This window comes from Urocitellus parryii, chromosome 4 (assembly GCF_045843805.1).
Source record: "Urocitellus parryii isolate mUroPar1 chromosome 4, mUroPar1.hap1, whole genome shotgun sequence".
Taxonomy (NCBI): Eukaryota; Metazoa; Chordata; class Mammalia; order Rodentia; family Sciuridae; genus Urocitellus; species Urocitellus parryii.
In genome coordinates, this window is record NC_135534.1 from 63,808,518 (window position 1) to 63,826,995 (window position 18,478).

Below are 18,478 nucleotides of genomic sequence, written 5' to 3' on the forward strand. Positions count from 1 at the left end.
GCTATGCCAAGAAACAGTAAACTGTTATCCATACTCAGAGAATAAAGAAGTTAATAAAAATTGATATCTGTAATTGATATATTTGTTCTAAGGCACATAAAATATTGTAAACTGCCACATTAAGTACATATGAAGATAAATATTCAGGCTTTAGTCATTATTCACTGTGATGCTGACAACTCTAACTTCTAATTGCATGACAAAGAGTTAAACATAAACAATTATATAATCAAAACTTATTATGCTCAAAATGTCAATATCTGACAATATCCTCTAATTCAAGTCACTGGAAATGGGTATTATGAAAATAGCATACTTTACATAAAAATATGATGGATGAACCCAGTAGTAGCTACCATTCACAGAATAGCTCTTCTGTGCCAGGAGCTTTGTATAGTATCTCTAATTTTCACAAAATCCTGTAAGGTTGGTAACATTTTCATTTTACAGAGCAGGAAACTGAATCTTGAGAAGTTAGGCATAATAGCCAGAAGAATTTCTCAGGCTCAACTAAACATTTACACTCAGAAGACTAATCTACATAGAAAGATATAGGACAAAAATTATAGCCTGCCAGAAGGTAGCTCCAGGTATTCCTTTTTTGTAGGAACAGTCTCTGCAGCAGTCTATGCAGTAGCTCACACAGCTACCCAGAGTTATTTTTTGCACCCCATCCCCATTTCCCCTGCCCCAGGTGAGGTTCAGGTCCAAGAAAATGAGACTTACATTAGTGGGTTTGGAAGTCATTCTAGTTTAATAGCCTCTTCTTCCACAGGGCCCAAAATCTCTTATAACAATGCTATAGGTATAGATTGTAGGTCTCTGCAAGGGACACACTGTTACCAGAGTCAATGTCCTCAGGCAAACTCAATGATAGGGTCTTTTAAATATTTACAGTTTTCCCATTAGATACAGTTTACTCAACAGGCATGATTTTTACCAAGCAATGTTGCCTAGTAACATTTTTGACATAGAACATATACCAAGCCTTTTCAGCAAACATTTTCAACAGGGGCAATGGGTCAAAAATTGGAGGGGCAAAAGAACCTTATATGTAACAAAGATCTGTGGTCCTCCAAAGGGTCATGGTACATAAGCAGATACATGATCTATCTGTGGTACCAACATTTCAAATGGGGTGATGATAATTAGGGGAAAAGTTCTTAAGCTCTTTAGGGAGCAATAATATGCTTCGATAACAGATTTAAAACATTAACAAATGGCCAAATTACCAGGCAGAAGGGAAAAGGTTTTTTTAAACCTTTACTCATATTACTTGGTCAACACTACACAACTAGTAAGAAACTTACATTCAGGTTTTCATGATTATAAAGCCTGAGCATTTTCCAATGTATCTTATGCCTCAATCAAGAGCTTTAAACTTAGTAGAGGACCTAAATTCTATGTTTACATTTATTTAAACTTGCCCTAGGTAAGAAATTCGATATATCATAAGAGAGACTTGAACTCTTCTCTTCCATACATATACACAGGCACCAGTTCAACCAAGAAAAGCAGATTTAAGGTTTTCCAGAGCTATGATTGAGCTGTAGAAATTTCTTTACTGGTTCCCATTTCATGCCACCCAAACTTTGATCTGTACTTAAGTGGTATGACTAGACCTAAAGCTAAATTAAATTAAATTAATTGTGCTCAATACAATTTTATGGTATCATTATGAATAATATCGTAAATTAACTACTGCTTCTTATAAAGTATTTCAATTACCTCTAATTATTGAATGTTTTCTTTTTTTAATATGTTTTTTTAGTTGTCAATGGACCTTTATTTATTTATTTTTATGTGGTGCTGAGAATGAAACTCAGTGCCTTACACATGCTAGGCAAGTGCTCTACCACTGAGCCACTCCCAGGGCTTTGAATGTTTTATTTCTGAACATTTCAGTTGCTTTCAGTGATCCCATCTTGATTATACATGTAGATAAATAGTTTCACATACATTTATTTATAACCTTCAAATAAATTCCTAAGATATAATTACTGAAGCAAAGAATATGGTTTATTTTTATTTAATGTTTTAACTGATACGTAAAAACAAAAATTATACATATTTATGGGATACCCTATGATGTTTTACTAAATGTATACATCATGTAATTTTTAAAATCAAGGTAAAAATATCTGTCTCCTAAAACATTTATCACTTCTTCATGGTGAAAACTTTCAAAATCCTTTCTTCTAGCTTTTTGAAATGGTCATCCTACTATGCAAGAGCACACCAAAACTTCTTCCTATCTAATGATAACACAATATCTGTTGACCAAACCATTCCCCGTTCCATTCCCTCTGTTCCCGTCAGAAAAATAGGATCCATTTTAAGGCATGTGACATATAGTACCAACAGCGCCCCCGAAATGCTGTATCAATTTATACTTTCACAACAATAGAATATGAATTTATTAAAAAATTTTTAATTTACCTTTTTAATAGAATTGATACTAACATTGTCATAATTTCCATTTCTTTGATTCTTGGGATAGAAGATTTTCAGTCATTAGTTTTTAAAAATTGTTTTTTATTGAGATGTCCCATTTATCACTTCTTAATTTTAGTATCTTAAGTTGTACAACTACTGCCAGTATCTAATTCCAGAATGTTCTATCATCCCCAAAAGAAACCTCACACCCATTAGGTAGTGACTGTTATTTCCCCTTCCCCGAAGCTCCTGGCAATCACTAATCTACTTTCTCACTTTATAAATTTGCCCACTCTGAACATTTCATATACATGAAATGAGGCAACATGTGACCTTTGGTACCTGGTTGCTTTTATTTAACATGGTAATTTTAATGTCATCCATCTTGCAGCATAAATCAGTATTGCATTCCATTTTATGGCTAAGTAATATCAAATTATATGGATGTAACACATTTTATTTATCAGTTATATAACACATTTATCAGTTAATGAATATTTTGGTTGTTTCTACTTTTTTGGAGGTGTGGTACTAGGGATTGAACCCAAGGGCGCTTCACCACTGAACTTCATCCCTGGCCCTTTTTATTTTTGAGACAGGGTCTTGCTAAGTTGCTGAGGCTGGCCTCAAACTTGCAATTCTCCTGTCTCAACCTCCTGAGACGCTGGGATTACAGGTGTGTGTCATCTTCTTCTTGTCATCAACATTGTTGTTCTATTTTAATCCTATCCATTCTAGTGAGTGTGAAGTGGTATTTCATTATAGTTGGGTTTGCCTTTTCCTAATGACTAATGTTGTTAAACATCTTTTCATTATCTTTTTTTGGGAAAAAAAATCTATTGAAATTTTTTGTCCATTTTAACAACTGGGTCATCCTTTCATTGTTTAGTTGTAAGGCTCTGTTATATATTCTGACATTAGACACTTATCAGATATGTAATTTTCTAATAGTTTTTTCTGTTCTGTGGATTTTCTTTTCCCTTTCTTTACAGAGCTTTGATGCACCAAAGTTTTTAATTCTATAATCTGTTTATTTCTTCTTTGTTTGATTGAGCTTTTGGTGATATCTGAGAAAGTACATTCTAAGATCACATGGACTTACACTTTATTGAATTTTATAGTTTTAACATTATATTTAGGTCTTTCATCTTGAATTAATTTTTATGTATGGTATGAGGTAAAGGTCTAATTTCTGTTGAAAGAATATCCTTTCCCTCATTAAATGCCTCTGTTAAAAATCAACCCACCGTTGATATATAATCATTAGTCTTTTGAATTTTTTTTTTAAACCTGAATTTGTAGCTTTTCTTTGTTTTGGAATATTTTAATTTTTCTTATTGACCTATAGGAATATTTTAATTCCCACATTATCATGTGGTTTATCAGACTGAGAACATACATAGTGGATGTATAGAATCTCTTTATTGTTGTCCACCAAAATCTGTTCTTTCTTTCTTCCTGGGTACATGGTGGGACTGCATTTCCTAGCCTCCCTTGCTGTCAGGTACAGCAATCTATCTAAGTTCTCCAATACAATGTGAGCAGAGTAATATATGCCACTTTCCAGACTAGATCTTTAGAGAATAGATATTTGTTTATCTTTTGCTCTGTCAACTGGCTAGAACCCAAATAAGTCAGTGAACAAGATTTAGTCAGGGTAGTGATGAGGGAAAGTGGAAGAGCCACTCTGCTACCTGGGTTCTTGAATAGCTTCAGGAGGAAGAATCTAATCATATGAACTGCTAATCACCTAAGCTACTGCATGAAAAATAATGAACATCTATGGTGTGTGAGCCACTGCAGTTTGCATCTCCATGTTTTAGCTGATCCTAATTAAAAGAGAAGTAGTATCTTGCAGTAGGATGTTGCTGTAACAAAAAATTAACATAGAACACATCTGCTAAGCGGCAGAATAGCAAGTGGTACACAGGTGCAACAAAAGATTGAGAAACTAGTAATGTTTGTTATACCAAGGCAAAACATCTGTCACAGTGTTGTCTATGATAACAGGGAAAAATAACCAGGGATATAGAGTGGCACGATAGGCCAGGTTTCTCAACCTTGGAACTTGGATGTACTTATTGCAATGCTTAGCACTTACTACAGTATATGTTAGATGTTGTTGTTACTATTGTGACACACTTTTATAATTCAGGATGTCAAATCTATTACCATTTTCCCATATATACTACCCTTTGCTAGAATTCTTAAAAATCTCATCCCCACACCAAGACCAAGTAAACATTCATGCATGTTTTTCTCTATTAAATTTATCTTCAACAATCCTATCATTTACTTTAGCCTGGTATGATAAAAAGACGAACATTTTTCTTTTTCTATAGAGTCTTGACATCATTTCTTTCATAATCTGTTATTATTCCAGTGATTTGAAATCTACCTTTTCACAATCTCTAATAAATTCTTTTTAAAAAGGTTTTAAATTTTTTATTAGTGCATTATAGTTACAATATTGGGATTCATATAAATTCTATATCTTACAGCAATTGATCATGTTTGCTGTGGAAATGAGGTGAGAGTTCAGAACAGCAATTAAAGGTCTTATTTTCATAAACCTGATAAGAATACTAAAAGCCATAGGCTTCTTTCACTTAAACGATAACTTTTCAGGGTCCACATGTTGTTGATATTCTCAATATGTACACTATTTCAGGCAAGAACCAAAAAAATCCCCAAAGCTTCCCATTATGTCTATATGAAGACAAAGATAGGAAGGAAGAGCAACCATGAGTCTACTGCTGGAAACTCCCCATGAACTGTCAATTTGTACTGGTTTTACTTGGTCACTCAAATGAGGCAACTCTTTCTTCTCTATTTTAATGCCAGAAATAAATACTTACACATATATAAACTCACTGAGGGAAAATACTAATCTAATATTAGCCTTTAGCACTTTTAGGGCAAAAACAATTCTATATTTTTTTGTTTAATTCTGTTCACCTTACACTATTTTGGTAAGAAAATTTGGTTAATATACATAAGAGCTTTTTGATATAGATAAGACATGAAGTTATGTTGATTAAGAAGATGGTGGAAGATGAGGGAAGGTAGAAAGAGAAATGAATAAAGAATCCCTACTATGCAGGAGGCACTTACACATATTTACAACTCATGAGAAGGATGTCATTAGCCGCATTTCCATGGATGAATACATGGTTTCACAGATTAAGAAGTATAATAAAGCATTGGAAGCCTATTCCTTTCTTCTAATTTTTTTGAAATGTACAGTACAGTCTTGTTATCTATAGTCACCCTCCTATGCAACAGCACCAGAAATTCTTAACTCTTATCTAACTACAGTTTTGTGCCCAGGCAACAACTTTCTCCAACCCTGTCCCCTTCTCTAGCCTCTGATAACCTTCACTGTACTATCAACTTCTATGAAATCAACTCTTAGATTCCACATCAGTGAGATCATATGGTACTTGACTGCCAAGAGCCTACTATTTGTCACATTATCCTAGGTGCTAGAAATGCTGTGCAGAGAGAAAAAGACAAAAAGTCCTCCTCTGCATATTATGTCAGAGGTTGCCATAATGTAATAAACACAGTGAAGGGATAAAGCATGAAGATAAGATGCTATCTTACACGGGTTAGTCAGGGGAGATCTTACTAATAAAGTCACATCTGAGAAATGGAGCTGAGTGGAGTAAGGGAGTAAGTGAGTAAGTAAGGGAGAAGTGAGTTATGTGGTATCTGAAAGAAGAGCTTGCTTAAGAAAACAGCAAGTTCAAAGGTCCTGAAGTGAGAGGCACTTGGTGTGAAACAGTCAGAAAGCCAATATTGAATTACACTGAAACAAAGAGTGGTTGACAACATAGGACCCCGTAAAATTTTTAATTTTAAACTGAAGAGAAGAGAAGCTATTAGCAGGTTTTGAGCAAAGGAGCGACAAAATCTAGTTTAGGTTTTAAAATGATCACTTTGGCTATTGTGGAAGGAATACATATTGAAGGTAGGGGTGGAAGCAGAGAATCAAAGAGAAGACTTTAAGTATTTGCAGATATAATAATGGTGGCGGTAGTGGAGGTGAGGAAAAAATGGTTCTACTTAAAAGAATTACCAATGGTATGATGTGGGGTTTGGAGGGGGCAGCAGAATGATTTCTAGCCTAAGCACCTGCAAGGATATAGCTGCCTCTATTAAGAAAAGAATAAGACGAGCAAGTTTGTGAAGAGAAAAATCAAAGGTTAAATAGGTGACCAGTGGTCAGGAGAGGACTGACAGAGAAACAGCAAATAAGTCAAGTATTTAGGTTGTGGAAGTCAAGTTTCTCACTGTTCAACATAGCATCTATATACAAATAGAAAGGCAGGGAGGTAAACCAGGTGTGAAGGCACATTCCTGAAATTCCAGTTACTTGGGAGGCTGAGGCAAGAGGATCACAAGTTCAAGGCCAACTTGAGCAATTTAGGGAGACCATGTTTCAAAATAAAAATAAGAAAGGGCTGGGAATGTAGCTCAGTGGCAGAACACTTGCCAAGCAAGCACAAGGCCCTGGGAAGAAAGGGAAGGAGGGAGGCAGGAAAGGATCTTAAAAGTACAGGATTTGAACTGGACAGCTCAATGTAAATTTATGTCTATATACACAAAAACTTACACATACATGGACAGATATAAAAACAGATACAGCTGTATGTGTGTGCAAAAGACAGGAAAAATCAAAGTGCTTTTCCTACTCTCCCTTACCAGTCAGTATTATTAACACTTCTGACATTAGATATGTGTGTAAAAATCTTCCAATAGACACCTGCCGAGGATACCCTAATTCAATTCCATTCTGACACTGCCCTTCTGGACAGCATCGGATGTCACATGTTAAGACCTCAGTCCTACAAGAGTACTGCCCACTTTCAAATGCCAATCGCAAATCTCAGGTTGTGACTTGTATTTCTGATCAAACACACAAAAATTTGTAACAGTTTAGTGGAATCCTCCTTGGGTTTGATTAGTTTGCTATAGTGGGTCACGGAACTTGGGGAAATACTTTAATAATTATTAGAAAAGTTATTACAAAAGATACAGATGAATAGCTAGATGAAAGAGATGTATATGATGAAGTGTGGGAGAAGGGGTGGAGCTTCCATGTCCTTTCTAGGCACACCACCGGCCAGGAACATCCATGTGTTCACCTATCCAGGAGCTCCCTGAACTCTCTCCTTTTTTTTTCGTGTGTGTGTGTGTGTGTGTGTGTGTTTTGCTGGGGACTGAACCCAGGGCCTCGTGCATGTGAGGCAAGCACTCTACCAACTGAGCTACACCCCCACCCCTCCTTTGGGTTTTTATAGAGGCTTCATTATATAGGCAAGATTGATTACATCATTAGCCACTGGTGATCAACTCATCTTTAGCTCCTCTCCCCTCCAGGGAAGTTGGGCTAGAAGTTCCAACTTTCTAATTATGGTCAGTTCCCTGGGCAACCATCTCCTATCCTGAGGCCATCCAGGAGCCCACCAAGAATGGTCTCATTGGAACAAACGATGCTCCCATTACCTAAGAAAAAGATTTAGAAGTTCTGTGTCAGGAACTGGGGAAAAAGACCAAATACAAGAACAAAAGATTCTCCTAGTGCCCTTGTCTCAAGGGTTTTAAACACCTGGGTGGCATGTGTGCAGAGATCAAATATATATTTTATATCATAACATCACAGTGTGTACATAAATAATTTCCCAGAAATGGTACAAGAAAAGTACACAATAAGCCTGGAACATTTAGACCAGAAAGAAAGAATGATGGGAACACAGTAAAGGACAGGAGTCAGCTTAAAGAGATTCCTGTTGGTTGTGTATGGGACACTATGAACATAAATATAAATAATAAGACCAACAAATTTCAATCCATGAAAGAAAATAGAAATCCATGAACACAATGATTAAGAAATGAATGAATGCATGAAGGGATGAGAGGAGGGGAATAAGAAACTTCTACCTTATAGTAGAGTTCCAACTAAAAATTGTAGAAGGAATGATGAAAAATAGAAAATTACTATTTGGTAACCATCATAAAAGTGGTTGAGTTCAGGAGGGTTCACTTAAAGCATGCTAGGGCTGGTAGGTGGAGGTCTGATGAGGAATACAATTGGCATAGTTTCCTCAAAACCATAGTTTCTTGGTCTGTTTGGATTGTGTAACCAATATCATTAACTGGAAGATTTATAGACAACAGAAATTTACTTCTCACCCTACTGGATGCTGGGAAGTAGAAGATGGAGGCATCAGCAGACTCAGTGTCTAGTGAGGGTCCACTACCAGGTTCACAGACAATACCTTTTCACTGTGTCCTCACATGGTAGAAAGAGCGAGGGGTCTCTCTCTCAGGCCTTACAATGGAATGAAAGCCACCATGAAGGCTGTGCCCTCATGACTTACTCACCTCCCCAAGACTACCTTCGAATATCATTACTTATGTATTTTTGTGAAACACATTCAGATATAACATGATTACATAGGAAAAAATATGATTTTATAGTGGAAGAAAACACAGCAGATACCAAATTGACTAGGTGATCAAGAGTAACATCACCAAGAATGAGACAGGTGATTATATCATTTATACACCTCTAGATATGGTATACTGAGAAGACACAGTATCTTTTCTGAGATATTTTTGCCAACAATGCATGGCCTGAGAGGCACCCAACAGAATTGGAGGCTGTATACTTTAAAACTGTCAAAGTTATGAAAGACAGGATAAAAACTAAAAAACTTAAAAAAAAAAAACCTCTTCCAGATGGAAGGAATCTAAAGAGCTACGCAATTGAATTAACCAGAAAGACATATTTTTAAACATTTGGTAGAATTTGGATTTGATATGTAAACTGGATGATATTTATATAATGATGCTGATTTCCTACTGTGGATGGTTAGGTAGAATAGCCTTGTTTGGAAGCGATAACATCTAGAGTATTTAGAGATGATGAGGCATCAAGTCTGCAATTTGCTCTCAGACAGCAAATGTCTGTAATCCCAGTGACTTGAGAGGCAGAGGCAGGAGGATCACAAGTTCAAGGCCAACTTCAGAAATTTAACAAGACCCTGTCTTGTCTCAAAATAAAAAATAAAAAGGGCTGGGGATGTATTTCAGTGGTATAGGGGCCTGGCATTCCACCCCCAGTAATGCCCTCCCCCCCAAAAAAAAATCAATATAAAACAAAACTCCCACCATTCAGAGAATGGTCTCTTAAATCTTCCATGTTTTATGTATAATCACTTAAAAATGACAAAATTTAAGTAAAACTATCTTCAATCAAATCTCCCTAAGGAATAAAGTTTTTAGTTGATTAAAAAAAGCAATTCAGAATCTTATTTTTATAAAAGAACATTCTAGCCTACTGAAACAACTAGCCTGGATGCCATCTATGAAAGTAAGAGTACTGGACTTGATTAGTCCAGTTATTTTTCTGCTTCAGCACATCTACAGGATATGATGCAGGCTCATAGTAACCCTTTGCATGTATGTACATGAGTTGTGAATCTTTCATTAGAAGCTGGGACGCTCCAGCCACTTGAGATTCATAGGCCTAACTAGTCTGTAAAATTCTATCACTACTCTTCACTTATTTTTGAAATCTTAATCTTATTTTAATTGTTATTCTTCCATTTCATATATTCTACAGTCTTTATACATCAGAGAATCGCAGCCCATTCTGAGATTAACAATCAAGACTGTTAATTTAGATTTGCTCCCACAGTCACAGTCAGGGGCACACTAAACATGGGCTTGCTTGCAATAAACTGCACATAGCCATTTCAAAGAATCTGCTCCCAGTAACTTTCTGTGTTTCCTGAAAGGAGCAATCCAAGTCAGTCCCTGTTTCAACTGAGATCTACAGATTATGTAAATCGCATGATGATCAACAGAAGCTAAGACCACGATTGCTAATGGGGCTGGCCTGGAAATCTCAGAATAATTCTTGGCCCAGTATACTAACAAGATGCCATTAATTTATTACAACAGGCACATAAACTAAAATCAATTTGCTATCCCTATTCCTTTAAAGCTGAAAAGATTTCCAATAAAAATATTATCCCCCATTCTGTAACCACCAAAAAAGTTCTGTCCTGATAATATTGAGGTAGGTGTGGGAGAAGAGCATAATATAAAGAAGAGGATAACAAAGAATCCCTGCTTTTGAAATATACTCTGATAATAAGAATTCCCAAGTTATATGAAGGCCAATCAGAAACATGGGGGTCAAAGCAGGTAAAGTGTGCTTAGGGAGGGAGGTACAAGCACTTCCGTCATCATTTTTTCCTACCTTTGATCTAAAGCACTTTTGGCTGGTCGCACAGGGGATACAAGATGACCTAGGAATGGGGAGGTACTACACACATAAAGAAGGTGTCTTAGCACTGCTCACTTGGTGCTTCTCATCTTCAATACAATAACTTTGGACCCTTTTTTTCTTCTTTAATGTCCAGTTTAAATACAAAGCTTCTGCCTTTCTAATTCTTAGCTGCACTATGGGTATATCATATCTAGGTGTTTCCAGGTCATTTTGAACTGTGCATTTAGTCCTGTTTTAAGTACAGGAAGTATGTGTAGTTGAGAAATAAACACTTTTGAGAACTGAATATTAAGAGACTTGAGGATAGCAATATTCTCTGCTCTCTATTTACCCAAATCTTTCCAGCAAGTTACTAAGTAAGCTACCCTAAACAAAATGCAAAGTTGATATCTCTAAATATGCTGTTGTTTTTGTTTAATCATATGTTAAGAGAATTACAAGCAGTCAAATATATCTTATGGTATTATGCAACTCAGTTTATAAATTGCAAGTGGTACTAAGGTAAGAGCATGTCACTTAACACTTTGTCCTCTGCATTTCAATTCAATGTGTAAATACTAAGCTCTCTGCAGTAAGAGGCTGATTCTGTTCCATCTCTAAAATCATCTAAAGCATTTAGGTAGTCCTTAACAAGTACTATTATTGAAACATTCAATCAGATCTTCAATTTTAGTGTTAGGAGTTTCTTCCTGCTGAAGACAGTAATAACATTATTTAGTATATGGCAGAAGTTACCCAAGGTGAGAACAAGGGTAGGCTGGGAGAATGTGTAAGATCAGAATTATTTTCATAATAATACTAAGACATCATCTGCATTTTCCACTTTCATCCTCTCACAAACACATAGTAGAGTTTTACAGAGGCTAGAAAATAGGTGAGGACACATAGACACTCTGACAGCTAGTGAAATCTGTACCTAGACATTCTTGTGTCTAAAAGATTTCTCAATTTAAATTTCAAACACAGTAAGTATCATTAAGCAAACCCACATCTATAAAAGTTCCTTGGGTTCTCGATGATTTTTAGGAGTATAAAGAGGTCTGAGACAAAAAAAATTAATAATCACTGGTATAGGCTGTTGACAGTCAATGTAAAATTGGGAAAATGTACAGAATATATTTTATATAAGCTAAGTGATGACTCTATTTATACTTTGAGATTTTCTTCCTTCAATCATTGTCAACTAAGGACATAAACTTTAAGGTTTTTTTCCCCCTTACTTTTTTTAGTAAAAATGTGCCTTACGTAAAAATGACAGAGATAACATGACTTCCTATCAACTTCTGGAAAAGATGGTTGAACAAATACCTTCACGATGTAAAAAGGTAGAGGTAATCACCAGGAGTCATCATAGATTAAATAAAAGTCAAAACAAAATGAGACCATAATGGACCCTATCTATCTATCTATATATATCTATTTTTGTGCTGGGGCCTAAACTCAGGGGCACTTAACCACTGAGCCACATCCATAATTCCACAATTATTTTAAACTTTTATTTTGAGACAGGGTCTTGCTAAGTTGCTGGGGGTCTCATGGAGTTGCTGAGGCTGGCCTTGAACTTGCAGTCCTTCAGCCTCAGCCTCCAGAGTCTCTAATATGACAAGTGTGTGCACTATGCCTGGCTTCATTTATTTTTTAAATATTTAGAGTTACTAGACTGTAGATCTGCCAAAGAAATGAAATATCCTCATTCATCAGGCATTAGTGGAAATGACCCTGGACAAAATGTAGTACTGCAAAGTGGTTAGAAGAAAGTACATGGGAGGTAGGCTGTTTTAATCCATGGTTCAGCTGTGTGACTGCCTGCCTGCCTGTGTAATCTGGGCAAGATACTTATGTTTTTTTGTTTCAGTTACTTCTTTGATAAAATAGGGATAATGATAATAGTATATATTCACAGAAAATTGGTAGTAAATAGTTTAGATGAGCACCTGACATATACAGAGTGATCCATGTGTACTTTTTATTAAGTCTGTCTTTGTTTCACTGGTATATCTTAAATATTCAGAAGAGTACCAGGTACTAGTAGACTCTCAATGAATTTTCTGAATTCATAAATGTCTAAGCACCTTATAATAATAATATGATAATAATAACTTTTACATTTATTGTGTGCTTACTGTATACCGGGTCGAGGTAGAAATGCTTACTATACTTTACCTCCCTGAATACTCCTAAAGCAACTAGGATACTTACTAGCAGCTTCATATTATATACTAGTTATCTGAGGCTTTCAGAAGGGAAATAATTTGCCTATGTTCACAAAACTATTTAAGTGATAAAATCAGGAATCAAACAAAACTTGCCTTGCTTTAAAACTTTTCTTCTTTAGGCAGTATGTTATATTTGACTGTGAACAAGATTTAACAGAATGTGGATTAGATGAAAACTCTGTACTGTTGATAGGTTTCACCACAAATAGATTCATGCATTAATATACTTATGCATGAATCTATTTGTGGTGAAACCTAACAGATACAAATGTTGGTACTATGCTAAGGTCAAGCAATACAGCTGTGAGCAGAAAACACACAATTTTGTTTTTAAGAATTTGTAGCATACTAAGGGCAGGAGGTAAAACAAAAAAATATAATCAAGTATACAATTACAAGTTAAGAAGAGTATTAAAAAACCTGATGCTAGGAGAATATAAAATAGAGGAATGTAATATAGTTTGAGGAAGGCTTTCCTACAGAAATAGGTTAGAGCTATGTGTGAACCCTAAGACTTAAGAAAGTGTGCCTAGTGTATGTAAGGCCCTGGGTTAGATTCCCAGCACTACAGGAAAATGCAGGAGTTAAGAAAGTGAATGTGAATGACAGTAGAATGAATTGGACATTATTACCCTATGTGTACATATGATTACATGACCTGTGTGACTCTACATCATGCACAACAGACGAATGAGAAGTTATACTCCATTTATGTATGATGCATCAAAATGCATTATACTGTTATGTATGACTAATTAGAACAAATAAAAGTTAATTAAAAAAAAGTGAATGTGATAGTGAGGAGGCACTGGTAAAGGAAGGAGATTGGTATGGTTGAGAAACTAAAGAGAGTCACTCATTGAAGGGTAAAGAGTAAAGGGAGAGATCTGAGATGAGAATAAAGAGACAGATAGGTAATAGTTAATAAGTGAAAATAATCCAAATGTTAACCAACTAATGAATGGGTAAATAAAACGTAGTATATCATTATTCAATCATAAAAAGGAATAAATAGTAATACATGCTACAAATGAACTCTTGGGTTCAATTCCCATTACCAAAAAATATGTGTGTGTGTATGTGTATAAAGAACTGAAAATCGGAAGTCAAAATACGTATTCCATGTTCATACAGCATTTTTCACGATAGCTAAAAGGCAGAAGGAACACACATTTATCAGTGGATAAATAAACAACACATGGTATGTAAATACAATGGAATATTATTTGGCCTTATAAAATAATGAAATTCTGACATATACTACAACATGGATGAACCTTGAAAACATTACGCTAAGTGAAATAAGCCAGACACAAAAGGATAAATCATAATTCTACTTATATGAGATACTTAGAGTAGTCAGATTCACACAGAAAACATAATGAATATGATGAGATATCATTCTTGTGATTGTGTTATCATAAATGGCAAGAAAAAAAAGATTATCTGGGTAGGTTTAACATAATCACACTAGCCCTTTAAGAGCAGAGAGTTTTCTCTAGCTGGTAGTAACACAGGAAGTAAGAGATTCAAAGTGGGAATGCATGAAATGGATTTGACATACCATTGCATTTTATTGTATGTTAACTATACTTCTCCAAAACAGATTTTTTAAAACAAGTTAATTTCTTCAAAGTTCTTACTCTTGTCACCCTATATATTACTCTTTTTGATGGATACCTTTAATTTTTTTTATGCAGTGCTAAGGATTGAACCCAGTGCCTCACATGTGCTAGGCGAGTGCTCTGCCACTGAACTATAACTCCAGCTCTATATGCTTCTCTTAAATAGTTCTATGAATGCTCAGCTTCAGTATCCCTCACTCACTGTTGATTCTCCAGCAAAGATACTCAACTCAGAGTCAAGCTACAATGTCTAAGCCCGTTCTGATGAACTGGCCACTGCAGGGTATAGATTACTAGGTTCTAATTTACATTTTTAAAAGATTAATTGGTAAACTCTAGAATGAAGATCATCTAGATAAAACTTAAAATTTTACAAGAAATTTGTTAGTTGGAATATCCTTTTTTAGAACATTTGTTTCCAAACTATATTTCAAGGAACTGTAGTATTCAGCACAACACCTCAGGAACCACAGAAAGAAGTAAGGGAAGTGGCACAGGCAGGTGAGAGGAGTGGGAAACACACACAAAGAGGAACACACTCTCAAGTTTCACAACCAAATAGCTTTCCCCTTCATCTGCTTTATGTATAAGGATTCCATATAGGAGTCTGAAAATATTTGACTCCTAAAAATATTTTAAAACAACTGTTTTTGAAGTTTGATAAGACTGGCAAAAGACTCTTTGTGTCACAGGGAGCCAAGCATAATATGATCAATATAGCAGGAAAAGGATCTACTGTGTCATATTCCATAAGCCCCTGGAGAGCTGCTCCAGAGAATCATAACCTTCTTATTTGTGGCTCACTGATGGCATGGATCATATCCAATTCATTTTTGTATCATCAAGCGCCTATCACCAAGTAAAAAGTCAAATGCAGAGTTGAGTGGTTACTACTCAGAAACCTAAAATATATATTATCTGGCCCTTTATAGAAAATGTTTTCCAACTTCTGTTCTATTATAAGGTATAAATAAAGGTCTAGAGTACAAGTGAAAATGGAATTACTCCTGAAATAACAGAATGTAATTATAGCTGTAGTTATCAAGAAAAATGGTCAGTAGGGTTGATAGTGGACAGAAGAAGTCACAATGGAAGAAAAACAAGTAAAAACTAAGCTCCAGAGCACTGCTGTCCAGTAGCGCTCTGAGACAATGAAAATACATCTGCACAGTCCAATATGGTAGTCACTAGCCACATGGGTTTCTGAACACTTAAATTATGGCTACTGTGACAATAAAAAGAATTTTAAAATTTATTCTTTTTTTTCAGATTTTATATATTTATTCAGGAGATTCAAGTGTAGAATAAAGTTCTTTTGGCACCATGAAATCCAATGTTTCAAAATATTTTTCCTCAGCAATTCTGTAACTTTTATACCTGAAGAGATTCTCTTATCAGAAGTTTTCATGCATTCAGGTATTTTGCATAATGATTGATTATAAAGGTTGCAATGGAATAGTAGCTATGATCATAGCCCTCCTGTCATCTACAAACAATAGAAATTTTCTTTTCTATATAGGCAGCTATGAAATTATCATGGAGTAAATGTCCATCTAGAAGAAACTGGTCATTTTTCCCTTGTCCAACTGAGAACCTGGACAGGACTTCACAAGATGGGTTGCATCATATTCCTTTCCTTTATTTTGATCTGTCCCCAAATATTTACTAAAGGTTTTTGTGCTCCATGGACACAGCACTGGGTTGCAAACTGGAGCAAATGCTGACACATTTTTGTATTTTCCAGGATTTTTCAAAGGACAAATTAGAGCTCCTTGACCTCCCATAAAGTGGCCAGAAATAGACATCCACTGGGGGGTCCACTGAAAAACTAGTATTTATGAGTTGGGAGGCTTCTTCGTTACCTAAGAGTACATTCTATAGTTACTTTTCCAAGAATCTTCAGTGATATTCACATAAAACCCAGCCATCAGTGCGGATACCCCATCTCTCCATCTTCTCCTTTAGTATTACAGCTATGAGGGCTGGTATCTGGGAGCAAATGATAAGGCTGTGTTCTGAGGCAGCCTAATAATAACGAGATTTTGATATAAAATTGTTCTGTGCAAATTAAACCAGGCAACCAATGTAGTACAGGGCACTTTCCACTTTCTGCCTTTGGTGGTAAGTAGACAGAAAATTTCATTTTGCAGTTCAGATCAACACTGTCATGTTCAAAATGTTCTGCAATACCCCAAAGCACTTGTTGCTGGAAATCTGTTTCAACACCATTCTTCTCCTATTCAACTATTACTTGCTCTGTGTGTGTGTGTGTGTGTGTGTGTGTGTGTGTGTGTGTGTGTGTGTGTGTCTGCAGCAAAGGGCAGACGATCCTCTGGTAGTGATAGCTGTAGAGATGGCAGGACTGAAGAGGCAAATGCCAAGAGACAGTAGGGCCTCAAAACAGCCACCTGGCCTCGTCCACACTTGGGCCTGCTCCCTCAACCTAATCCCACAGCTTCACCCTCCTTGGGCCCAAAATTTATTCATTTTTAACTAACTTACATATCACAATGTACCTAAGGACTGCCATATTGGACATTACAGTTTCTAAGCCCTGGAAGCTAGATTGAGAGTACTCATCACCTGAACCCTAGGATGGGGTGATTACTGGTGGAAACCATGGGGAGAGGGGGGAGGAAATGAACTGCTTCTAATTTAGAAAAGTTTCTGCCACAGATGGATAAAGCATAATAAATATGGATAACGTTAAGGACAAGATTGCAGACAGATTTAAGAACTGTATAGTATTAGCAGAAACTGGGCAAATGATTATTCTCCCTAAGAAAAGGGACTTTCAAAAAGGATGTAAAACAAGAGAAGCAGAAAGCCAAGTTTGAAATCTGGGGACTTCCATGCTAATTCATTAAGTGAAAAATATTACTAGATGAAAGAGAAGTATACCAGCTAGAGATGGCAGAGATACCAGAAAAGCCAGAACTCAAAATAAAAAAGATAAGAGCTATACAATCTTAATATAAATGAGGAAGACTTTTTGGAATAATTAATGCTTAGCTAGAAAAGCCAGAAAAGGGACTTGAACACCAATAATATTTTTCTCTTTATTAACTACTCCCCCCAAAAAGAGTCTGTAAAAGATACGCCAAATTATCATATTTTCTAGATATTATATGTCAGATAAAGTTTTTAATTACTTTGCCCAATTATCAACTAGTCCAGACATGTTTAACTTTCAATGAGAACAAAAAACATTTGTCTAGAAATAAGCTCCCAATATTATTAAGCTTTTAAAGTCTTTCATTAGATTGACTAATGCTATCTTTTCTACTCTGATGTACTGTGCCTTATTTTTCTTCATCCAAACCACAAAGAAAATATTTTATGAACTCTTAAAAAGAAAAATATTTTACAAGATCATGTTATTCAAAAGAACATTTAAGGAACAACTATCTCATTTTCCAGCAGCCAGTTAAGTTGCTCTCTATAGATCTGATTAAACTGGTTATCTCAGGTCCATGGTTTAGCAATAGATTTTTATTTTTTTTTAGTTTGAAGTTAAAAAAAAACCCCCACTAGCCTGACAATATACAGACACAAAGCAATATATATTTAGTATCTGTTCTAATCAATACTTGCTTAAGGAATAAAAAGTATGCCTTGGGGAAGCTGTCCAAATATTTATATTTAGATGGAGGCATGATCATCATTTTAAGAATAATTAGAACAGGAGAGATGTGCAATGTTCAACAAATAATTTTATTCTATAATTCTCTCAGAATTCATGATATTCACTATATACTACTGCTTATTATATTATTTTTTACTAACAAGGAATGGTATGGAGGTAAGAAAACACCAGAGTGTCTAGGAAAGAACACCAAGACCTTAAGTCCTGGCTATAATATAATAACTGGATGTCACTGAGTCTCTGAGGTTGA

At 35.6% G+C, this 18,478-nt stretch overlaps 1 protein-coding gene and 1 pseudogene across 1 annotated transcript in view; both read right to left on the reverse strand.

Moving 5' to 3' along the window:
* Positions 1 to 18,478, reverse strand: part of Fchsd2 (FCH and double SH3 domains 2) — a 251,959-nt gene that overhangs the window by 97,876 nt on the left and 135,605 nt on the right. The gene's annotated exons all lie outside the window — the stretch shown is intronic.
* Positions 15,987 to 16,811, reverse strand: LOC113197002 (S-formylglutathione hydrolase pseudogene; annotated as a pseudogene).